The sequence below is a fragment of the Dasypus novemcinctus genome, chromosome 19 (assembly GCF_030445035.2).
Source record: "Dasypus novemcinctus isolate mDasNov1 chromosome 19, mDasNov1.1.hap2, whole genome shotgun sequence".
Taxonomy (NCBI): domain Eukaryota; kingdom Metazoa; phylum Chordata; class Mammalia; order Cingulata; family Dasypodidae; genus Dasypus; species Dasypus novemcinctus.
In genome coordinates, this window is record NC_080691.1 from 71,883,413 (window position 1) to 71,909,273 (window position 25,861).

The 25,861-nt window shown below is 44.5% G+C and overlaps 1 protein-coding gene across 2 annotated transcripts in view; it reads left to right on the forward strand.

Moving 5' to 3' along the window:
* The window catches only part of INSR (insulin receptor), a 155,826-nt gene that overhangs the window by 39,610 nt on the left and 90,355 nt on the right, over positions 1-25,861 (forward strand). The gene's annotated exons all lie outside the window — the stretch shown is intronic.

The following is a 25,861-nucleotide window of genomic DNA, read 5'->3' on the forward strand; positions in this document are numbered from 1 at the left end:
GTTTCCTCATCTGTAAAATGGGATGGTGATACCCCTGAAGGCACTTGTGAGGATCACACAGTAATGGAGGTGGTACTCAGCAGTTAGTGACCAGCCCATTGGTTTCTGTCGTGAAGCATCTTACCATCTGAAAGCCCTACGATCTCACAACGCCCCACTCTGTTCCCCTCCTGGGGGTCCATGGTTTCCACCCAAGCAGGATCTCTTGGCTGCCCTTCCTTTCCTGTGCTCCAGGGACCAACCTCAGTTACTTCCATTGAAGCTGTCGCTGTCTGTTTTAGTTTCAATTTCCTGTGTGATCCCCAGTGGGCTTCTCCTTTAGCTCGCTTGACCTGGAGACTGGCTTGATTGTCCTCACTTCCAGCCCAATTTGGGGCCAGGTAACCAGTAGGCACTCAATAATGTTGAAACGAGCTGGAAACTGGGCCTCTTGGCACTGAGGGTACTCACTGAGGTGGGATAAACACGGGATCTGCATGTTTACTTCTGGGAAGGTAATTTCCAGGTTTAACTTTATTTCCTCTTGTTTTCTAAGACTGTTCCTGCATAAGGTTATTGGGGGTTGTGGTTGAAGCAGTGTAGGATTTGAGATCAGAAGTAAAAAACATAGATTCAAAGCTCTAAAAGCATTTATTTGAGCCTTACTGTGTCCTAATAAGCACATTAATCCTTGAGAAAGGCCGATGAGGAAAGAGATTTTGTTCTGCTCGTTTTATAGATGAGGAAACTGAGGCCCAGAGAGGGCAACTTGCCCATAGTCGAAGTTCCTGAACCTAGCTCTGGGCAGGTGCTGGTGGCAGCATTCAAGCTTTCCCCCTCAGTCCCGTCTTATTCCGTGTCCCGTACCTCCCCCCACCCTTCCTCTCTGCCTGGCAGGATTGTTGTGCAAATTCAGTGAGATGTGGAGGGTCTGTCAGCTTTGTGAAATCCTGTACAAACGTGAGCTGACATATAAATCAGGATCCTTATTTATTTTTTTACTAGAACATAGTATACTTTGCATAATCCCTCCCCGCGAAGGAGGTGATAGGATCTGAAATGGACATCCCTGCGGCAAGGCGGAAGGTGCGTCCCAGGAAGGGGCGGAGCTGGCAGCCTTGTTTCTCATGCCCGGGGTGCCCTCAGATGTTAGAGGTGCTGTTATCGCTGGGTTTTGGCTGTCAGACCCAATTCCCAAAGGCCCGGGGCTATCCCGGATGGGTTCCAGAGCAGGAAGCTTTGCTAGGCTTTTCTAGAATCCTGGGCTGGGTGCGCTTCGCCAACGGGCATCTGCGCATGTGCGTTCCCTCGCCCAGGATTCCTGTTGAGTAAATTGAGAGGAACAGGTCAGGGAGGTTTCAGGAGTGCTCTTGGTAATGCCAGGGCGGGGTTCCCCACACCAGCGGAGCCAGTGTCTGGTGGCCCAGGGAGGGTGACAGTTTTATTTGGAGACTGAGGGTGCACGATGGGGGAGGGGAGGTGTATTCACATGGAAGTTGTGTGGATTTTGACTTCTGGCACTTGTGATCTTGTGGGACAAATAAAATATGTTTATTTAATATACTGTTGTTTTTTTTTAATTTGGGAAAATGTTACAAATACTAAAACTGTATATGTAAGTACGTGTTGGTGGGTTGTCATGTTTGCTTAATTTTGTATGTGTATGTATGTATGTGCATATGTTAATATTTATGTAGAGTAATAAGGCATTAGATACAGTTAGAGTTCTCTTTGTACACTTTTCTTGCCATATTTCCCTCCCTGTTCCCCAGAGTAACAGCTGTCTTGAATTTGGTATAAAAACCTCCAGGCCCAACACATATGTTTGTACACATAAATGATTTAGAATATGATTTAGGGCAGGGATTCTTAAGGGGTCCGTGAGCTTGAATTGAAATTCAAAAAAACATGATTCTTGTGGAGATGTGTTGGTGTGGGTGTGATATATTTATTAAATAATACACGGTGAAGTGTGGACTTAGTAAGGGGTCCGTGGTTTTCACCTGATGACAAAGGGGTCCATGGAACCAAAAAATAAAGAACCCCTGATTTAGGGTATTCCAAAAATATGAATAAATAGAAGCAAATTCTAATCATTACTTAGATTGTGCTGTGTCTTTGAAATTTGCCATTTATGGCACATCTCAGTGTGTACTGGTCTCGTGTCTAGTGTTCAGCCACATGTTCAGCTACAATTCTGAATTGCAGCAGGTCTAGTCCTTGAAAAACTCAGATATGCCCTTCCCCTAGAAATACAATATTGTTTTTTCATGTTTTTTTTTTTCTTTTTTAAGATTTATTTATTTCTCTCCCCTTCCTCTCTCACCCCTGCCCCCCATGTCTGGTCTCTATGCCCATTTGCTGTGTGTTCTCTGTCCACTTGCATTCTTGGTGCCACCAGGAATCTGTGTCTCTTTTTGTTGTGTCATCTTGCTGCATCAGCTCTCTGTGTGTGCAGCACCAATCTTGGGCAGGCTGTGCTTTTTTTTTTTGCGTGGGGTGGCTGTCCTTGTGGGGTGCACTCCTTGTGTGAGGGGCTCCGCTATGTGGGGACACCCCTGCATGGCATGGCACTCCTTGTGTGCGGTAGCACTGCGCGTGGGCCAGTTCACCACACTGACCAGGAGGTGCTGGGTTTGAACCCTGGACCTCCTATATGGTAGGCAGACACTCTATCAGTTGAGCCACATCTGCTTCCCTCATGTTTTTTAAAATTAGGCAACAATGTACAGGCAAAATTGTTTTGTGTGTTAGTAAAATTACCTTAAATGTGACATGCATTCTTTACCCAATATTTTCTTTTTTTAAAAAAACTTTTTAAAGTGACGTTTATCATTCATACATGAATATACTTAAAGTACATTAAAGTAAAAGTTGTGAACTTACAGAACAAACATGCATGTCATCATACAGGGCTCCCATTCATTACCCCACCACCAACATCTTGCATTGTTGTGAAACAATTGTTATTATGAAAGAGCACTGTTAAAATATTGCTACTAACTATAGCCAGTATCTTTCATTTGGTGTACTTTTCTCCCAACCCACCCAGTTAATGACACCCTATACTGGTATTAAATACTTGTTATAGCTCATGAGAGAATGCTCTCATATTTGTTCTGTTAACCACAGTTGATCTTCCACAGGATACATTGTGTAATGCAGTCCTATTCTTTAGATTTACATCTCTTGATACAATAGTGCTAGGCCCTTCCTTTTAACTGGTATGTGATATTCTGTTGTATGAATATGTTGCCTTCTGTTCCTCCACTCCTTTGGTATGGGTCAGTTAGGTTATTTCCAGTTTGTTTCTACAATGAACAATACTGCAATGAACATCCTGGTAGGTATCTCCTCCTGCCCATTTGTGAGTATTTTTTTAGTGTAAGAGTCCAGAAATGAAACTGTTGGCCAATGGGGTATGTACATTTTCAGTTATAATATATACTTCTCAATTTTTCTCCAGACATTCCCACCTATGGGAAACATTAAAGTTCATGTCGTACACTGGCAAGATTGTAGGGGAAGTATTTTAAGTTTTGCCTAGCCAGTGCTTGGAAATGGGTATCCATCCAGATTCCTGGTGAGGTTGAACATCTTTTATTATGCCTCTCAGACACGTCTTCCTCACTCTTCCACCTCTCCCACCAGAAGCTCTTCCCCAGGTGGAGGCTGGGTCTTTTCCTTCTGGTGTCCAGCAAAAGTCTTGTTCCAGAGAAGGGATCAGCCACTGACCTTCTCCACAGAAAGACAAAAAAGGGATTGAAAGATCAAACACTTGGCCTCTTCTGTTGCATTTCTTTGCCCAGCTTGTCAGTGTGTGCTTTGCTTTGCCCTTCTGACCAGAAATAATGACCAGGTAGAAATCCAGGTGAACAAATGGCCATCCAAGTTTGGGGTTGGATGGCTGCAGCGCACTCTGCCAATCCAAGGAAGAGGCCCATTGAAGGGCATCTTAGCGCAAGAGAGACTCTGTTGCAGCAGGGGATGCGGGGGATAGGAGGAGGATGCGTAGTTTCTCCACCTTAGACTCTTGAGGCTCTGAAGACTGAAACTGCTTGGTGGTTGGATTCGCGTCCCTTTCCCATTTCCCGTTGCATCAAGCAAAGCCTGTCTGCCCATCTCTGAATGTTTTCTGTGTTGGTGTGGATGATGGCATTTTTTTTTCTCCAGGGAGTCAGTGCTTCATTTTTCTCTGCTGTGTAATTTGGTTTTGGGTGTTGAGAGATGGGGACCTCCTCCTAATGGAGGGAAAGCAGTTATGGATTTAATTTGTGATTCCACATTCAGCCAGGGCTCGACTGATTTTCAGGGCCTGCTCTGCCAGGCCAAGAGTGGACTAGAAAAGGATTCTCTCTCTACCCTCTAGTTGCCCATTGAGTAGAAAAACAAGTTTGAGGAGAAAGAAGTCCTTCCTTTCAAACTCGTCTTTTGTGCTTTTACTCATAACTGAGAGGTGCGTGATGGGTAGATATGGCACATTACCCATTTAATTAGCTTCAGATTGTGGATCTGAAGTTTGTTTTTTTCTTTTTGGTGTTCTCATTTCATTTATTTACTACTTTTGAACGTAAGAGCCTGTTAATCATTTGATTGTATTGTGGATTAATGAACAATGTACATTTTTTATGTTTTTAAAAACGTTTTCCCCGAACAGCACTGAAATATATATCTGAATATGATTAAAAGGGGGGAAATGATAGATTGTATATATGGTAACAGAATAAAATATTTTTTAAAAAATCCAAGGGACCACACTCTACAGTGAGCCCTAAGTTAAACCATGGACTTTATACAGTGCTACTATAAAAATGTGGTATTATCAATTGTACCAAATGTTCCATTACCAGTGTTGGTGGTAGGGTGTGTATGGAAATCCCATGTTTTATGCATGATTGTTCTGTAAACCTATGCCTTCTCTAATACAGGAAAACAAATAAACAAAAAACATTTTCCCTTAATTAGTAAAAGTCTTAGGATGGTCTCACTTTCTGTCTTATACATTTATGTACTTGAATTTTTAATTAAAAATTTTTTTTATTAACTCAAATGTAGTTTTATAGAAAAATCATTCAGAAAGTGCACAGTTCTCATATTCCTGCCCCCTCATTTTTCCCTTTTTGTTTTAGTCAGCCAGTGGGGTGCTGCTGAAAATACCAGAAATCTGTTGGCTTTTATAAAGGGTATTTATTTGGGGTAGAAGCTTATAGTCACAAGGCATAAAGCCTAAGCTACTTCCCTCACCCAAGTCTCTTGCCATGTGTTGGAGCAAGATGGCTGTTGACATCTGCCAGGGTTCAGCCTCTCTCTTCCTCTTAAGGCTCTGTGGTCCCAGCTTCTTCCAATATATAAGCTGTAGGCTGGGATAAGTCTTGTCTCTCTCTCAGGGTTGTTCCTCTCTGGGCTCAGCTGCTCTGTTCTCTCCACAGGGTCGGCTATAGACTGTCAGGTTCTCTCTCTTCCCCGGGCCTCTGCCTTGTCTGTGGAGCCATCTCTATTCCTCTGTATTCTCCTGTGTGTTTACTTCCTGGGGCTCCAGCAGCAAAAAACTCCCACTAACTCCTACTCCAAGGGGATGGGGACTCAATGTCTTACTGACGTGGCCAATGAAAGGCCTAATCATAACTTAATCAAGTAAAAGTGAAACCTCTGAATTTAATACAATCTAATCTGCCCAGAGGAACAGACCAGTTTATAAACATAATCTAATGTCTATATTTGAAATTCATAAATAATACCAAACTGCTACACCTATTATTAACATTTTGCAGTAGTGTGGTACTTTTGTTACAATTGATGAAGCAATATTATTGTAATTACACCATTAACTGTAGTCCACAGTTTATATTAGAGTTTGCATTGTAAAGTTCTATGTTTCAAAAAATTTTTTATTCTAGTAACAAGTATGTATCACCTGAAATTTCACATTTTAACCAATTTCAAATTACACAGTTCAGTGGTATTAATTATATTCATAATGTTGTGCTACCATCACTACCATCTATCAGCAGAATTTTTCAATCCCTCCAAACAAAAACTCTATACCAATTAAGCATTAACTCCTTGTTCTCTACTCATATCCTGGCCTCTGGTAAACTCTGAATCTGAAGTTTTAAAAACTCAGCTTTATTCAGTTATAATTTACATACAATAAAATGTTGGATGAGTTTTGACAAAACTCTACTCTTTAACTTGTGGGATCTGGCCCAACACTGGGTAGAGTTGAAATTGAATTGACTGTGTGGACTTGGCAGTCTTTGTAGTTGTTGATTGAATTCTCTGATACAAATACAGTTGGTGTCCGAGGATGTTGCAGAAGCTGATAGAAGCTTATGACAGTCTTTATTACTGCCAAACTGTTCTCCTAAGTGGTTATAGTCTCACCAGCAATGTATGAGTTCCAGTTGCTCTGTATCGTCATCAGCACTTGGTATTGTCAATCTTTTTACTATTAGCCATTCTAGTGGGTGTGACGTTGTATCTCATTGTGGTTGAAATTAGCATGCCTCTGATGGTTAATGATATTGGGCGCCTTTTCATGTATGTGTTGACCATCTGTGTATTTTGTGGAATGAGTGTTCAAACTCTTTGCCTTTTTTTGAACTTCATATGTTTGCTCATTATTTTTACATTTTGAATCAAGAATGTTGTCTGATAGAGGTCTCATGAATATTCTTACGTTTAGTGGCTTGGTCCTACATTTTCTTAAGGGTGTCTTTTGAAGAGCAGCTGTTTTTAACAGGGTGCTCTCATTAATTCAGTTAGCCCTGATTTGTGGCTTTGTGAATTTTACAGAAGCTCTAGTGCCAGACACACAGACATTTGCAAAATGTTATTTGCTGGAGTACTAAAAATTCCCTTTCACACGAGAGAGTTTGGAACGAAGAGTTTGGAATGGTTTTTCATCTTTAAGTACAAGGAATCAAATTTTATGAAGTTCAAGACATTATACTCAGAGAAGAGGAGGCAGACTGGTGGTCTAATAATCTTCTCAGGATCTTACAAGGGCAGAATAGCTAGATGCCAAGCCTCACCTTGCTTTTAGACTGTGAATCAGGTCTAAGTTTTGACAAGTCAATGCTGTGGCAGAAAGAAGAGCCGATGGACTTAGAGTGATGATTGGCTTCTGGCATGTGCTTCCATGAACATCTCTGAAAAATTTATTTCCTGAAATATTTTAAAGAAGGGATTAAAAAAAAACACCTTGTTTTCATGATCTGAAGATTGAAAGTATTTTGAAATCATGTCCTTAGGTTCTGATATTCTGAATTGTCAAGTTTTTTACTTTTCTTTTCCTCTAGAATGTCTTGGATTGTGAAATAGGCACACAGGAAAAGGGCATAAAACATTTGTGCAGTTTGGTAAATAATTATAAAGGGAACACCCATCTCAGTTCCACTCAGGACAAGTAACAGAATACTCTCATCTCCCTAGAGCTCCATCGTAACCCCCTACCATGCCCCCAAGGAAACTGCTTTTAAATGGTTGCCAGGACTGTATTTTTCAATAAATATTACCCATGTGTAAAATTGCATGCATTTTGAATGTATTGAGGGTGTTCTACTCACGCGTTTGTTCATTTTGTACATACGGTACATTGGCCTTTGCAAGAGTCCCATGCTGACAGTGACATAATATTACATTTCAAACACAAAGTGTGTATACCACCTCGTAAGAGGATACACTGTGCTAAATCCTGAGGAAATCCAGAGCAAAGCTGTAAGGTGGCAAACGATGATACATAAAGAAGCTGGTAAGAATACAAGGTCATATTTTTGAAGGTTGTTTAGCAGCTTCCACTAATAGGCCTGTGTCCACAAATATCAAATTATCAAAATTAAAGATTAAAAACAAGACAACTCGACAACCCTGCTCAAGGAAGCACTTTTTCAGTGATTAAGAGCTCAGATGAATTTAAATCTCAACCCACAGTTAATCGACAGCCCTGGGCAGGTTGTGTAACCTCTTTGTGCCTCTGATTTCCCACTTGTAAAATGTAAAATATAATCTGAGCTTCTGTATAGAGTTGTTGTAAAGCTTGACTGAGATAATGCACATAAAATATTTAGCACCTGGTAGACACGCGTTTAGATCCATGAAATCACTGTTCAGCTTAAAGAGTGTAAAGGAGAAAGCAGCTGAACATAAACTGGGTTAAAAAATACAGTTGTTGGGGAACAGGTATGGCTCAGGTAGATGGGCATCCACCTCCCACGTGGGAGGTCCTGGGTTTGGTTCCCAGTGCCTCCTAAAGAAGACAAACAATGAGAAGGTAATGAGCCAAAAATATCTAGCAGATAATGAGAGAGAGAAAGAAAAACAGTGAGCAGACAATGAGCACAAAGCAATGAGCAAGACAATAAGCAAACAAAGAACAGACAGGGAGGGAGAAACAGAGGAGCAGGTAGCAGAGGTGGCTCAAGCAATTGGGTGCCCGCCTCCCCACATGGGAGTCCCTGTTCAGTTCCCAGTGCCTCCTAAAGAAGAAACAGCAGGCAACGAGCAGAAATGAGCAAAACAGGCAGGGAGCCATCTTGGGGGAGCGGGGGGAGATGGGACATAGCTGTACCTATTTCTTTTGTTAAAAATGAAGTGTAACACATACACCTACAGAAACTCAGATTTATACTCTGTAGTTTTAGATTACTAAACAACTTTGCTAAGAGCCAGAATAAATGAATCATTTAATAGTTAGCAGAAATAAAGAAAATATGTGTAACTTTCCTAGGCTGCTCAAAGTTGTGGGGTTGCGGGGGGTCAACATCCTTGGAACAAAAGTATTGGATGTGCAGGGTGGCTGGATGTTCAGTTGGAGTGTTGGGAGGAGGGATGTGGGATGGGTTTTCTGTTCCTGACTATGTGACTCATAGCACCTACATCAGGACTTGATTGTGGAAATTTCTGGAGAGTTTCAGTCATGTTTATTTTTTATTGAGAAATAATTTCAAATGTATAGGGTATTTGCAAAAATAATATTAAGTCCATACAGGGAACTCCAATACAATCCCCCAGATACCCAGATCCACCATTTTTAAACATTTCGCCATCCATTCATCCATCCATTCATCCATCCATTCATCCATCCATCCATCCCTCCATCCATCCGTCCGTCCATCCGTCCATCGTATCTCTCTCTCTATCATCTCTATCGCTATCTCTATATTTATATCTATGTTTATTTATCTACCTGCCTACATATCTACCTATCATCTGTTTTCTGAACACTTGAGAGTAACTTGTAGTTGTCCTACCTCTTGAACACATAAATCTTCCATGTACATTTCCTAGAAACAAGGGTATTCACCTATGTAACCCCCGTAAGTACAGCTATAAAGTTCAAGAAATTTAACATTGATATAAAGCTTGCAGTCTATACTCCATTTTGTCATGTGTCCCCATAATGTCAATTAAAAAAAGGGGTATATGGGAACACCTCTTACATTTTTTAATATAACATTTTTTGGTGATCTATGTATCGTAAAAAAAAAAGACAATTAAAAATAACTTTTTACTGTAGTAACATATATACAGCTCAAAATTTCCCATTTTAACCAAGTTATGTTCTATTTTTATATCCTGTCAACACTGTCATGCAATGATTAGAGGCTGAGCTTGGTTTGTAACCTGGTGCTCAATTATAGCTGTGGGATGCTGGGCAAGTTACTGGACTTCTCTGGGGCTCTTCTGTTTCCTCATCTGTAAAATGGGAATAGAGATGTTTCATAAGATTGTTGTGAGGATGGATAAGATAATGTAGGAGTGATAAGTACTGAACAAATTGTAGCTATATTGTTTCTGTTATTATTTTAGTTAATTTCTAAAGTTTAGCCTTTAATTTAAAAAATTGAGGTATTTAACATACACATGTATCGATCTTAAGTGTTCTGTGCAATGACGTTTGACAAATGTATGTACTTGTGTAATCACCACTGAAGAAAGTTAGGAAAACATTTCCGTTACTCCCAGAAGTTCCCTTATACCCCTTTCCAGTTAATTCCCCCTGTCCCTGGGCAGGTTGTATTATTATTATTATTATCATGATTGAATATTATTGTTTAGATTATAATTTATTAAACTTTTTGTTGTAGTAACAAATATACAACTCAAAATTTCCTGTTTTAACCACTTTCAAGGTTACACTTCAGTATCAATTCCATTCACATTATTGTGCCATCACCAACATTTATTACCCTAACTTTTCATCACCTCCAGTAGAAACTCTGTACCCATTAAGCAATAACTTGTTCATCCTCTCACAACTCCTGGGAACCTGTCATGCACTATCTGTCTCTATGAAATGTACTTCTTCTAGGTACATAAGTGAGGTCATACAACATTTGTCCTTTTGTGTCTGATTTGTTTCACTCAACATATCTTCAAGGTTCATTCAGGTTGTAGCATGTATCAGAACTTCATTGTTTTTATGATTACATAATATACCTTTGTATATGGATATACCACATTCTGTTTATCCATTCATCTGTTGATGTGGGCACTTGGTTTGCTTCCACCTTTTGGCTATTGTGAATAATGCTGCTATAAACACTGGTGTACAAATGTCTCTTCATGTCCCTGTTTTCAGTTCTTTTGGATATATGCCAAGAAGTTGGATTGCCAGGCCATATGGTAATTCTGCACTTAACTTTCTGAGGAGCTGCCAAACTGTTTCCACAGTGGCTGCAGCATTTTACCCACCAACAATGTATAAGTGTTCTAATTTCTTGCTTCTTTTCTAACACTTATTTTCTTTTTTTTAAGTCTAGCTATTCTGGTGGGTGTGAAGTGATATCTCACTGTGTTTTTGATTTCCATTTCCCTGATGACCAATGATATTGAACATTTCTTTGTGTGCTTATTGGCTATTTGTAGATCTTCTTTGGAGAAATGTCCCTTCAAATCCTTTGGCCAATTTTTTCAGCTGGGTTATTTGTTTTTTGCCGTTTTTGTGTTGTAGCAGTTCTTTAAATAGTATGGGCAGATGATTTTGTTGAAGTAGATGAGAGTGGAGAAAGAACTGGGTAAAAAACGAGGGAGGAAAGGATGGGGATGTTCCCCCAAGGAATCCTTGCCACATCCTTACCCACCCCCCAAATTCTTGGTCTACAGATCCTAACTGCACTTGGCAGGGGGTCTTACCTACCCCAACCAGCCAACATCTCAAACTTTTCTTTCTTTTTTTTAAAAAATTATTTATTTTTAAAAATTACATTCAAAAAATATGAGGTCCCATTCAACCCCACCGCCCCCACCCCCCACTCCCCCCACAGCAACACTCTCTCCCATCATCGTGACACATCCATTGCACCTGGTAAGTACATCTCTGAGCATCACTGCACCCCATAGTCAATGGTCCACATCATAGCCCACACTCTCCCACGTTCCATCCAGTGGGCCCTGGATGGTGGATCCCGGACCCTCAGCGACTCTGAATTCTGCCAAGAAAGCACAAAGCATTGGAACAAAAACAATGCTCGCAGAAGGGCATTCAGGTTCAGGATCGTTTCCCACCCTTTTGCCTGCCAGAAGGTTCTGCGGAGATTCCCTGCTTTCCAGTGTCTGGGCTCAGGCTACACCGAGTGAGCAGGCGATTCTGAGTTTCTGGAACTCAGCAAGCTTGTGGGGCGCGTGGCTTCTGGCTCCCGCCCGGGAGGCCACGCAGGGCCCTGGGCCAGCCAAGGGAGGGAGCTTCCTGGTGCCCTGAGCCAGGAGGAGAGGTTAGAGGCTTTTAAAGGCCAGAGCTCTGGCTGCAGACACGTGTTCCCTTGGCATTTGCTTTGTTCAAAACACATTCCCTGGATAGTTTGTCTTCAGCCTCGGTCTCTGCAGTACCTCCGCGTGCTGCAGGGTCTTGCTGTGTGAGGCACAGCCTGATATTGATCTCTCCTAGGAGACGCTGTGAGCTGACTTTTATGGAGGGGCATGTGCCATGCTCTAAACCAGACCCTTTGCAGGAATTCTCCTGTTCCCTCCTCAGAGCGAGCCAATGAGGCGGACACTGTCCCTCATTTCCATATTATGGAGGAAGAAATCAGAGCTTTGAGAAAATTAAGTTACATGGTCAAGGTGACTTGGCTTCTAAGAAGATGGGCTGCAGAATCTGATCGACTGGGGCCTAACGCTGGGAATTTTTTTCTCTCTCGTTGCCCCACCCAGTCGACCAGTCCCCACGGCCTGTCCCTTTAATTCCCTAAAGGGCCTTCAAATCCAGCTCCCCTGCCCACGTTGCCCATTCATCGGCTTGTGCATTCAGCCCACCTCCTAAGTGCCAGGTACTGTTTTAGGTTCTGAACTCATGGCAGCGAGCAAAATGGATACAAATTCCTACCCCTGGGATGCTGGTATTTGGGCCGGCTGGGCTTGAAAGCATCTTTTCCCACTTGCAGAGCTGTGTGGCTTTTTCATCTTTGTGTCTTCAGTAGCCACCCGCTGGCTGCCATATGGCAGGGAACAGTAGTAGTGGGTGGGTAAAGAGTGAGTAATTTGGGTCTCTTGGGGGATAGAAGTGGGTGCCTCTGAGTCTGCTCAGGGCAGGGGTGATTGTCAGAGAGGAAGGTGGAGAAGAGGGGTGGGTTTGTTTTTGGTCAGGGGTTGGCTGGACTCATGGGCTTGCTGTGGTCGGGAGCTGGGATCCCGCCACGTGGCTCCAACGGCTGGGCTCCACGTCCGGAAAGAAATGGGTTTAAAGCCTCAAAAGGGTTTATGTGATTGGGATCTGGAAAGTTGACCTGGCAGAGTTTATACTCATATATCCTTAATCTCCTAAACATGGATGTTTGCTCCTATCTGCCCTCAAGCTTCTGATTTCACCATTATGTCTGTCCTGGGAAGTTCTTTCTCAACTCATGTGAAGGGAACATTTGCCTATGTTTTAGGTTTTTTCTGTTATTGTTGTTAAATAGTTCTGTGTTTTTCACACACATTGGGGATTTACTGCCACCTTTACTATGAAGTGAGAATGTAGCATAGTCAACTTTTGCAGCATTGTGGGTTGAATGGCCTACCTCATTGGGTAGGCAGGTGATATTTCGCATATTATTTTTTGTGTTCTTGTATCTAGCAGGATCTAATTTTAGAACCACTTATTCTAAACCATCAATCTCTTCATTTCTTCTTGCATTCATATCACAATGAAACCGATTATAAAATGTTTGCAAAGCTATCTTTCTGTTTAATTCTTCCCATTTTTCCAAAGCATCCCAGCTTTGTTTATTCTTACAAAAATCTACAACATATAACCAAGTTCCAAAATAGGTTAGAAAGAAAAAGGAGAGAAAGAAAGAAAGAAAGAGAGAGAGAGAGAAAGAAAAAAGAAAGAACAGACCCAGGGGCTCATTTGTGGATTTTATTATGGGATATGAAGCCTATAAATTGATTTGGAGAGAAGTGACATCTTGATAATATTTACTTATACTGCCCTTTGTCATGGATTTGCTCTCCATTTTCCCAAGGTTTCTTTTTTATTCTTAAAAGTAATTCCTGATTTTTCTTCAAATAGAATCCATTGCTTGTGAGTATTGTTCCTAGGTTGGCTGGCTGGCTTTCTATCCCTCCATCCCTCTATCACTCTGTCCCCCCCCAGCCTTGCCACCATCCATCCATCTCGCCAGTCATCCATCCATCCATCTGTCCATCTATTCATCCATCCATCCACCCAACCCCCCATCTATTCATCCATTCTTCTATCCATATACCTGCCCATCAGTTCATCTCCTACCCACCCATTCATTCACCCATTCATCCTCCTCTCATTCTTCCTTTCATCCACCCATCCATCCATCATCCATCATTTACTCATCCACAACCCATCCATCCCTATACCCAACTGATCATCCATCCTCCCACCCATTCATCTACCTGCAAACCTATCCATACACTTACACACACATCTACCCATTTAGGCACCCATTCTTTTAACTACCCATCTCTTCATCCACTCATCCACTTACCCATCCACTCACTCAACTAATCACCCATCTACCCACCTACTTGCCCACTTACCCATCATGAGAGAGATTTTGAAAAGGAATTAAAAGTAGTTATTTTCCATAATACCACATAGGAATTATGTTTTCTCTGTTTAAGGCTACCTTTCAGTACTTACTAGTTCTAAAAGATATGCAGCTGATTGCCTTCAATTTTCTGGCTCTATAACTGTAGCACCTGCAGAGAATGATGATTCACTACCCTTTACCAATAAATATGCCAGTTATTGCTGTTAACTGTTCAGGAACTTCCAGAACAGTGTTAAATAACAGAGCTTTATATACAACCCCCAGATATTGGTTCCTATGAAGGCTAAAGAGACCCATGAGAGTTATGGTCATGGCCGATGGGGTTTACTACCAGGGCAGATGGCCCCTCTCTGGAAATGGTGTTTATGTGTGATGAATCTGGACTCAGATGGGATCTCCCTTCATAAGACTTTCATACTAATCTGCTGGAGGTGCAGTTAACGTTGGGGTTTAAGATATAGTTAGGGGATTTGACTCTCTGGACTGATAATGTGATAGCCAGGTCCTGAGCCTCAACAGACTCCAGCACCTACAATCTGATTTATTGGACTTACCACACTCAGCTAAGATGGAGTTGAAGAAGGACAACCACCACACCATGGAGCCTAGAGTGATTACAACTGAAAATGGGAGGATGGCAGCCAGCATCCATGTGGAATCTGAGCCTCCTCTTGACATAGAGGTGCAATGGACACAACCAATCCAATGTCCACACAGAAGAGGTGGCATTGGATTGGGAAAAGTGGACATGGCGGACGATGGGTATGGGGAAGGGCAGGAAGAGATGAGAGGTGGGGGCGTATTTGGGACGTGGAGCTGCCCTGGATGGCGCCTTGGGGGTGATCACCGGACATCGTGGATCCTCACAGGGCCCACTGGATGGAATGGAGGAGAGTATGGGCCATGATGTGGACCATTGTCTATGAGGTGCAGAGGTGCCCAAAGATGTACTTACCAAATCCAATGGATGTGTCATGATGATGGGAACGAGTGTTGTTGGGGGGGGAGAGGGGGGGTGGGGGGGTGGGGTTGAATGGGACCTCACATATATATTTTTAATGTAATATTATTACAAAGTCAATAAAAAAAAATAACAGCTGATTGTGGTCAGCTGAGGCTTATTTCTGATTTGAGTAGAATGCCTCAATTTTTCACTGCAGAGGATAATTACATAATGGTTAAGATTCTTGGCCCTCCTGATTTTAGCCTTGCTCAGTAAATGGGATGTGATCATGAACTCCTGACAGTCTCCTATAACCAAGAGATACCAGTGACATTTGTCCATGTATAAGGAAAGCAAATGCAATTTGCGAAGCTGTTAAAATAGGCTTTAAATCCCCCACCCCCATTTTTCAGCAGAGTAGAGTGTTTGTTGCCTCCTGTCAAATGGGGACATTCCCTTGGTGCTGACTTTTCCACAGAGGGTCTTGTGGGCTCCAGGCTGGAAACTCTTGGCACTCTGTGTTCTCGCTGAGTTTCAGTATGGGTTTCAGAACTGCCTTCCATGATGGTGGCAGCAAGAACAGCCACCCTGGTGAGGGGGACCCACCAGGGCCCTCCAGGACCATTTCTTGTGCCCTTTGAGGATTCCTCAAGTTTAGGACAGTATGGTCCAGGTTTGCTGGTGGTTTTTCTGGGTGATGCCACCCCAGTTTCCTTGTTGAAATATGACCTTTGCATGAAGATACCTGCCCTAGACTGCTTTGATCTTGGTCTCTTAAGGGAAACCAACCAACCAACCAACCATATTCTAGGATACATGTTAATAATTGGGGATACATTTTGGCTTTTAGGGAAAAAACACACAACAAACTACCGTACTGCTGATGTGGCTTTCATTGAAGTGGGCTGCTTTCCCAGTCCATAACCCTGTGTGGCTTGATGGAGAAATTCTTGCATAACTTTCAGGGGATGTGCAATAACCTCAGGTCTTCTTGGTGAAAGGGGAGACCCATGTCAGGAGCTGGTATAAGACTTGAACACGCTTTTGAAAATATGAGCAATTGTTAAGCAAGGACACAAGCGTTTGGTGATTAAGCTGTTATTTAACACCATGTCCCAGAGGGGAACATCTAGCAGCAAATTGCAAATCTGTTAATTTTCTAATCTGCTCTGTCATGTCTCATTTTCTGGTAGTCTACCCTTTAACACCAGGTCTAGATAAAATAAATGAAAAAAAAATGCATACTAGAAAACAAATTGTCTAGAAACATATGGTTTACCACCTTGTGAGCAAAAGTCACAATATCTAATGCTAAGTGTTGAGAGGACAGGATTCCACGCAACTCTGTGGCCAACTTTCCGTGTTTCATTGGTTTCCAAGGTAAGATTTGAACTGTTTACTAAAGGAAATTAGCGTAATAGCTCTCCTCTGGCACATATTTCCAGTGTCCAAGTGGGGCTGCCGAGGCATTGCTTAACTATAGCCGGAGGCAGGGGAAGCGTCACATCAGTTTAAGGGATTTTTATCAGCGTTTCTGCAATCTGGAAATCTGTTTTGAGTGGGGAGGAGGGGTGTGGGAGGTAAAAATGGGCTGGTTCCTTGAATTCACCTCCTCTCTCAGGCATTTATTTTTTAGTGTTGCAGGCTGCCATTTGTAAAACAGGACTTTCGCCCTTTCTGCTCAAGTCAGAGAGACGTCATGATGTTGGCTACAATGTAGAAGGGAAGGGGGGATCCCCACTCTGGGACAGGCTTTCTCCACCTTGCACCATTGGAATTTGGGCTGGACAACTCTGTTGTTGTGGGGGCTCCTGTGCATTATAGGATGTTGAGCAGCATCCCTGGTCTCTACCTCCCAGATGCCAGTAGCAACCAACCCCCCAGCGTTTCACATGCTGTAGGGCAGAATAAAAAGGAATGGTCTCATACCCACCCGCAGTGTCATCTGACCTCTGGTAACATGGATTGAGTGTTTTATTGTGGCACGGCCACTGACTAACTGTGTGAGCACAGGCAAGTAGCTTTCCCTCTCTGTGCCTTGATTTACTCACTGTAAAATGGGAATAACAGTAGCACCTACCTCACAGGCTTGTGGGAAGGACTAAATGGTTGGAAATTGGAATAGTGCTGGGTGCACAGGAAAACGCTAAGCATGAGGCAGCACTTGGGGACTTTTCCCTCTCTCGCTACCTTACTGGGACTCACTCCTCTCTCCATTGCCCCTTTCCTTTCCTGTGTCAGCTGTGACCCTTCCCCCAAACCCTGCTGCTTCTGCTTCCCTCCCCAATGCTGCCACCTCCTGTGCAGTTTAGCTGAAGGACCTCCCAAGGCAGCCAACTTAAGACACAAGAGTGACTGGGATAGTTAAGGACTGGGGTCTGCCTCACAGCACCCCCGCATCTAAAATTACTTGTGCAGAAGCAGTCTACCTGCTCTTAGTTACTGTGTCTCAGGTAGACGTGAGCTTCATAAAAACGTTCTTTGCTGTATGGCACTGGTGCCTTTCCTTGGGACACCAGGCCTTACAGCTTTCCCCGGCCCTTCCTTTTCAGATGGTGACAGTGTCTTCTTTTGTGCATACTTGTTCCTCTGGTTGAGATGTGGCTTGGTTGCCCGGAGTGGAGCCATCGGCGAGTCTCCTCGGCTTCAGGGAGGCTCCTTGTCCCCATGGCTGGAGACTTTGGCCACACACCCAGGCGGGCCTCACACCTTTGAGCTGCCCGTGAATGTTTTTTCACAGCTTCCCTTGTTTACTTCGCTGCACACCTCTCTTTGGGCTCTTGTGAAATCACTGGGAGAGGAGAAGCCCAAGTGGAAAACAATCCTGGTTGGTGTCAGGGCTCGAGGTCAATGGAGAAAACCGGAATGGATTTGCATTTGTAAGTTTGCACACATTACAAGACTTGTATCATTTTTTAAAATTGAGAATTGGCTGTGTGCCAGTCTGTTCTCTGGGCTCAGAGAAGGGAAAGATGGGGACGGAGTCTAATGGGTGACAAGGACGTGGAACAGATGCATCAGATTAAGGGCTCTGAAGCACCTGGGATCATCCACCAATCACTATTTTTTGAGCATCTACTCTATACAGCTGGTGAGCATCTACTATATACCAGGCACAAGGCTCTTATAACAATGATTTCATGGAGTTAGGGTTTGAACCCGAGTCTCTCTGGCTCTAGCTTTTCCTGCTCCAGCTTTTCCTGCTATACTGTGCCTTACAGAGGGTGGGACATTTTGTGCTGGGCTTTGAAAGGTGAATAGGTGTTTGAGTAAAAAAAGTAGTACATCCTGGCCTGGCTTTGGCCTCCTTTTCCTCCTAGAATTGGCCAGAGGCCAATATGCAGAGGTCAGAATTAGGTCACTAGGGTGACCAGTTTGTCCTGGTTTGTCCAGGACTTTCCCTGGTTTGAGCAACAAAATGTCCTGTGTCTAGGAAATCCATCTGTCCCAGGCAAACCAGGATGGCTGGTTCTACCTAGCAGCAGAATTTTAATTCTGTTGTGTCCATTCCTGACTGAGGTCATTCCTCCAAATACTTCCTGCTGTCTTTCTGCTGGTCCTTGTTCTCTAGACGCCATTGTTTCTTGGTAGGGTGGTCTTGGTGAGGATTAAATGAGATAATGCTCATGTCATGCTAAGCATGGTACCTGGCACAGGGTAAACCCTTGAATTTTAGTTCTTGTTGTGTGTCATCTTCCCTCTTGGCCCTCTCTGCAGTGGGATTTGGCACCTCTGCCCATGGGGTGAGCAGCCTCCTTGCAGCTCCAAGGCAGCTTAATTACCTCTGGCCTGGCTCTCCCCAAGGACCTAGAGCTGTCACCTCCACAAGAGCAAGGAGTGGGCACCTTCCCCTCCAAGAGGGACTCCCACAGGAGCACCAGGAGAATCATGGCAAGTGTCAGGCTTTAGTGGAGTAAATAGGAAACAGGTTCAGGTTTAGGATCTGGGCCAAGAGAGCTTGAGGTCAGCAGAGGCCAGGGATTTGAGGGCTGGCTGCAGCGCATGGCAGAGCTGCAGCTCAGAGGGTCAGGCCAGGCCAGATGTTGGCCAAGAGTTCCTCGCTCATTCCAAGGGTTGCCACCATCGTTCCTTTGCTGTGATCCATCAGCTGAACACCCGGTTGCCCCTGCTCACTTACTGAGGACGTGGGCTCAGAGTGTCTTCCAGCCTCTGACCCATCCTGAACTCTGATCTAGCCTTTCCCAAACGGTGTTCTCCAGAAAAATTATAATGACGAGTATTTATCAGGCACTTACTATGTGCTGGGCCCAGGCTTAAGTCCTTTATGTGCGTAATTTTACTTGATCCCTGTAATAATCCAATAAAGTGCTTTTTAGTCTGATTACCCCGTTCCAGCAAGGAGATGGAAGCTTGGAGAAGTTGAATCTCCTGCTGAAGGGACACAGCTCAGACTGTGTGATGCCACAGCCCAGGAAAAACTTTTCTTCCAAAGGGCCAGATAGTAAATATTTTTGGCTTTGCGGGCCTTATGGTTTCTGACTGAACGGCTGTTGTAGTGCCAAAGCAGCCATAGACAACATGTAAATAAATGAGTGGTGTGGCTGTGTGCCAATAAAACTTTATTTACAAAAACAGGCAGAGGACCAGACCTGATCCAGGCTAAAGAAAGAACCACACCATCTGCCTCAGGACTTAACAATATCCCTTGTGTTGTTGATACTAAAGCATGATTCCCTAAGGAATTTTGATCTTCTCTTTGAGTTTATGTTTTCTCTCCAACCCGCAGAAGGCCAGGTAAAGAGGGGCTGTCACCCAACTCTTGATGGGCTTGCCTTTCACCCAGGGCTGAAACCTAAAACTTGTTATGGGCAAGCCCTCGGCACACTTTTCAGAGAGAGACAGCTACCCAGTTATTTAAATGTACTTACAAGCTGTTTGTTTTCATTCTTTCATATTAAAACAAACAAACAAACAAAAATTTTATCAAGTTATAATTTACATCAAGTAATATGTATTCCCTTTATTAGACAATAAAAAGTGAGTTTGACAAATGTACACAGTTGTGTAACCATCACCACAATCAAGATATAAAACAGGCCCATCCTCCCCCCAAATTCCCCTGTGCCCCTTTGTCATCAATCCCACCCCTTACCACCAGCCCCCAGCAACCACTGATGTGTTGTCTCTTCCTATAGCTTTGCCTTTTCCAGAATGTCATATAAATGAAATCATACAGTCTATAACATTTCAAGCATTTGTTCATTTTTAAAGCGATATTTAGCAAACAATGCATACTGCAGGGCGAAATTGTGAGAAGCTGACTGGACTATGAAAGAGTTAGGGATCTGGGAGACAGTGAGGAGAATGTGAGCTGGAAGGGAGCTCTAGAGGCAGTCAGTGGGCCAACGTTGTCCAAGAGAAATTCAATGCAAGCCATACCCAGAGTTTCTATAGAAAACTTGGGAGCTGCCATTTAGTCAAAATGTCTGCTTTGATTGGTGAGTGGTAAAGTTGGCATGATAGCTGTTATTTTATTTGGTCATCTCAATCTCTGCATGATATTCTTTGTTAATCCTATTTTCTTGAATGGGAAAAATAAGACTGAACCTACCCAGAGGGAGTTCAAAGACTAAAAATGGGATTCACGTTCACCGTGAATTTGAAAAGGAGGCAAACAAGACTAGTCATTCTCTTGCAAGGAAATAGTCTATTTTGCCTTTTTCGTGTTCCCTTCCTGGAGATGGAACCATATTTTGCTTGGGATTCAGCCTTCTGGTCTCCTAGACCATGGTTCTCGGGGAACTGACTTGTTCCGGGAGCCATGGATGAGCACATGACTTGACCAGCCAATCAGCTGCCTACATTCCTCTAGCCTCTGTAATTGGTTCAGGGGTGGGCATGTGACTCAGTCCTGGCCCATCATCTTCCTTCCTCCCTCTAGCCTCAGGCATGAACAGGTGACCCAAAGTGGCACCATATAATTCAATCTTGAGACTTTGGTTTAAGTAATGGAAAGAGACATTAGCTGGGATTGTGAAAATGTAAACCAGGCACCACCAGGTCTCAAACTGATGCCAACTTGGAACACACCGACACACACAAACTGAGAGACAGGCCCTCTATGATGTCATTTGGGACCTAGATCTAGCAGAACCTGACAATAACCCCATCCTATGACCTGTCAATTACAAAAGCCAGTAATTTCCTCTTTTTTTTGCATAAACCAGTCTGAAATAGTTATCCTGTTACCACAAATTGAGAGAGAACTGGCTGTTAAGCCCTCTAAGATGTAACATGTGATAAGTCACCATTTCACAGGGCCTGAGAGCTGCAGAATCCTCTCAGTGCCTTCTAGCCCGGCTCTGTGGCTGGATTATCAGGGACTGGTCAGTGGGGGTATCCTGGAGCCCAGAGCTGCAGATGGCCAGTGTAGATGGTGCCTGTGCTAGGAAGGTTGCAGTGTAGGGAAGGAGGACATATCCAGTTCCTGCAGCAGGCACTATCCTGCAGTTTTATTCTGGACTGTGGTTAATTTCCCCAGTTCCTGGAACCCTGGCAAAGCCCCTTGCTGGGGTCTCACATTATAAGCCTTTTTTTTTTCTTTCAAACCTCTGTCAAATGTGTATTCTGAAAACCACACTTAGTGACCACTGTATAGAAAGGAGAATGGTTTATGCTCTTCCTTTGCTGCCACTAGCCGGCCCACCCCTGCCACACTTGCCATCATGCCCCCTGGTGCAGCTCTCCCTGATTCAGAGCCTTTGCACTCGCTGTCCCTGTCCCTCAATCATTTCCTCAGAAAATGTTTTTGCTCAAACAAGAGACAAGGGTTTCAGAGTATAAATTCTGAGTCCAAATCCATGACTTCTCAACCCATTTCTGCTCTTTACAAGCTAGGTAACTTCCAACAAAGAGCAAATTTCTTCACCTAGAAAATAATGGAATCTTCTCTATGTACCTTTGACCTTGAGTCTGGATAATTTTTTGTTGAGGGCTGTCCTTTACATTGTAGGCTATTTAGCAGCATCCTTGGCTTCTACCCCCTAGATTCTAGTAGCACTCCCTACCCCAGTTGTGACAACCAGAAAGGGCTCCAGCATTGCTGAATGTCCCCTGGGAGGGGGCAGCAGAATCACCTGGGCCAGTGAGAATCAATGTTCTCTTCCTCACCTCGTGTTTCCCTAAAGGACGTGCTTGTTTATTTGCTCCCTGACTTGTGATCTTTCTTCCCTGCTGTCAGGCAGGGACTTTGCTGTCTCAAAGTCACTGTCCTGTCTTCCCAGCCAGGGTTTGGCCTGGTTGAGCCCATCAAATCCTTGTTGACTGGATTGTGGGGACTGGAGGCTCGGCCAAGGGGCTTGGACTTGTGGAGGGAACCCTTGGAATTGTCCAGCCCTCAGATACAGGTCTCTGTTGCATTCCTAGGGATATGCTGCTGGGTGAAAGGTGGCCTTTGCAGTCTCTTATGAAAATTTTCTGTAAATAAAAAATTGGAAGAAAGAAAAAAATTCATCGATGCCACTCAGTGACTGCTCCTGAAACATCCTGTGGTCAGGGGAGGCCCAAATTGACATGGGTGGGTATGGTCAGCTGAATAGTAAACCCTCACCCCTCCCAAAGGCTGAATGCATCCTAACCTCCAGTACCTGTGAATGTAACTTTGTATGGCCAAAGGGACATACAACCCTACATATTGCAAATGGGATTAAGTTAAGGATTTTGAGTTGGGGAGATCATCTGGGATTATCCGGGTGGGCCTGATGGCATCCTAAGAGGAAGGCAGGGGATCAGAGAAACAGCAGAGAGGGAAGGTGACATGAAGTGAGAAGGCAGTGAGTGGACTGATGCTCCCTTAGCAGCTGGAAGAGATGAGGGACAGATTCTCCCTTGGCATCTCCAGGAGGGACTAGCCAGACCAACAGCTTCATTTTAATGCTCCCCGCCCCCCCCCCCCCCCAGACTTCTAACCTCTAGTGCTGAGAGAGAAGAAACGTGTGATGTTTTAAGTCACTAAGTTTGCGATCATTTTTCCTGCAGGAGTAAGAAATTAACACAGTGGGAAAAACCCAGCATTTGAGCCAGAAAGCTGAGCAGGGACAGCTGTGTGGGTCTCTAGTGAAGACCTACAGGAGGCGGGGTAGGGGCTTGGGGAGAGGCAGTAGAGGATGGTTCATGTGGGTTCTGGGGCTCCCACAGTGGCTTCTTGGACTGGGGCAGTTTGTTGCCTCACCTCTCCCCCCAGCTTCCATGCACAGGGGCTCAGGGGCCATTTGACTTTCACTGTAGCACATCAGGGAGACCTGTGACCCCAAGCAGGATTCTGACCAGGGTTCTGAGTCAGTGACTCCCATCTTTGTCACCACTCTCCCCGAAAATTAGGTCCTCAGGAACCTGTTTCAGTTTCCATTGGAATCTCCCCCCAAGGGGTGTCCGGTGTGATGCGATCACACTTTACAAAGATAGGCCTTGCGTTTTGAAAACGTTCAACATGGGGAAGCAGAAATGGGGAATGAGATCAGAAGAGGAGGCTAAATATTTCCTAGGGGGTGCTGACTCCCCAGGCAAGGCATTCGGCTTCGAGTCTTTTTCTGTCTCTCTGGTAATGATGAAGTGGAACGGGGAGGGTGCCTCGTGCAGGCAAATGTGGACTGCAGTGGGGAGGTTGCCTGTTCTGCCTGGATTGGAAATCTGGGAGATGATTGTGGCATTTTGGTGGTGATTCTTCCCCCAGATTTGGTCAGTGACACCAGGGGATAGATATGAAGAACCATGACTGTAACCTCATGTCCTCACTTTAAGCTTTTGATAATCTGGAGGAGGCCTGGGAGGGCAGTTCAGGTTTCTAAGCTGCTTGTCCAAGACTGGTCCATGCTTCAAATGCAGACTCGGGTGCTTCTGCTCCTGGGTTCGAATCCTGGCTCCACTCCTTCCTTGCTGTGTGACCTCCAAAGGTCTTAACCATCTCTGTTTCCGCTTCTGTAAAGCAGGGATAAATGATCACACTCGCCTTGTGTGGATGACATGAGGGCATGCCCCCTGCAAACCTCCGGCACCGCCTGTTGTGGGGTTGGCCTCAATTATTCCTCCTTAAAGTTAAGCTGTGGTGGGTTTAGGACCCTGAGACTGTGCCGAAACCCCTCACACATGCATCCAGACCACCGGCGGAGAATGTATTTTCTATCCTGGCTAAACATGTTGGAAAGGAACGTGGACCCCAAGGCCAGTTAGAGAGGCCTGGCTCTGACCTTGGGGAGGCTTTTAACTTTTAACTTTAGTGCCGAAGACTGGTTCCCTCTGGTCGGGCAGTCAGCGGCCCAGGCATCTTGAGGTTTCGGTTGCCACCGATTCACTGGTTTATTTGTTCAGCCAGTGTTGATGGAGGGCGGGCAGAGGGGGAAATACCACCCAGGTTCTGCTTTTCCAAGCGGACGTGCAAGCTGAACGAAGAGGCATCAGCAAGAGGCAGGTTCAGGGCCACCGGAGGGAAGAGGCCGCTGCCTCCCTCTGGAGAAAACGTTCCCTCCCTACTTGGACTCTCTTCTTAAAACCAATTTCCCCTTCATTTTAGTTTAGTGATAAAAGAACGTGCCTCCATTAGGTTGTCATCCTCGAAAGGCTTTTATGAAGGAATTGATTCCTCTGATCCAAGTATCTATCTCCTATTTCTCAGCTCTTGCCTCTGATTTTCTGGGATTTTCCAGGCTAGTCGCTTTCCATAGCCTCTGTTAATGTGCCCATCACTCTGCTAAGTAGGGATTGTTATTTATTGCCCTGGTTTTACAAATGGGGAAACCGAGGCCCCAGGATGTTGACACACCTGTCCAACTTCATTTAAGGGGCTGAGAGTCAGTCATTGAACTTGAGGCTGCCCAGCTTCAGAGTCTGACCCCCGGATGCTACATCGGAGATGCGGTGCTGTCCCCCCATTGCCGGGCTGGGAGTTGCCGGAGCCTCCCGTGTCCCCAGGGCCCGGCCTGAAGGCCAGTTGTTGAGTCAGAGAGGGGGGTGTGTGAGGTCTGACCAGGGATGGGGGCCTGAGGTCACCACAGTTCCCACAGGTTGCTTTGGTGGTCGGGGCATAAAGGCAAAGCTAAGCATGGGGAAGTGGAAGGAATTTACTGGAAGGCAGGGGATGGTAGCATAAGTAAAGAATCAGGGTGGGCAGTGTGCACATGGGAAGTCCCCACTCTGGAGCCAACTGCCTGGGTTCGAATCCTGGCTCCATCCACCTTGTCCTTGATGGATGACCTTGAGTAAGTTCCTGAATTTTACAAAATGAGGATGACCAATCATACCTATCTTCTGTGGTTAGCAGAAAGCTATAGATCCCCTAATACAGTGCCTGGCATGAGATCGACTAACAATACTGCTCTCCTTGAGTGTTTTTTTTTTTAAAGATTTATTTTTTACTTATTTCTTTCCCCTCCCCTCATTTTCTGCTCTCTGTGTCCATTCACTGTGTGTTCTTCTGTGTCTGCTTGCATTTTCAGGCGGCACCCTGAATCTGTGTCTCTTTTTGTTATGTTCATCTTGCTGCGTCAGCTCTCCGTGTATGTGGTGCCACTCCTGGGCGGGCTGCGCTTTTCTTTTCTGTGTGGGCGGCTCTCCTTGCAGGGCACACTCCTTGCGTGTGGGGCTCCCCTACGTGGGGGACACCCCTGCGTGGCACTCCTTGTGCGTGTCAGCACTGCATGTGGGCCAGCTCACCACACGGGGCCAGCTCACCACACGGGCCAGAGGCCCTGGGTATAGAACCCTGGACCTCCTATATGGTAGGCAGACGCTCTGTCAGTTGAGCACATCTGCTTTCCTCTCCTTGAGTTTTTTAAAGCCCTAATTCACGTTGACATTTTGCACATGCATGTCCAGGCAATGGGCCACGAATTTTTTCCAGCCTGTGTAAACACAGTAGAAAATGCAGTTTTTCCATCTCCTGGCTCTAGGTACCCTCAGTCAAGCATCTCTG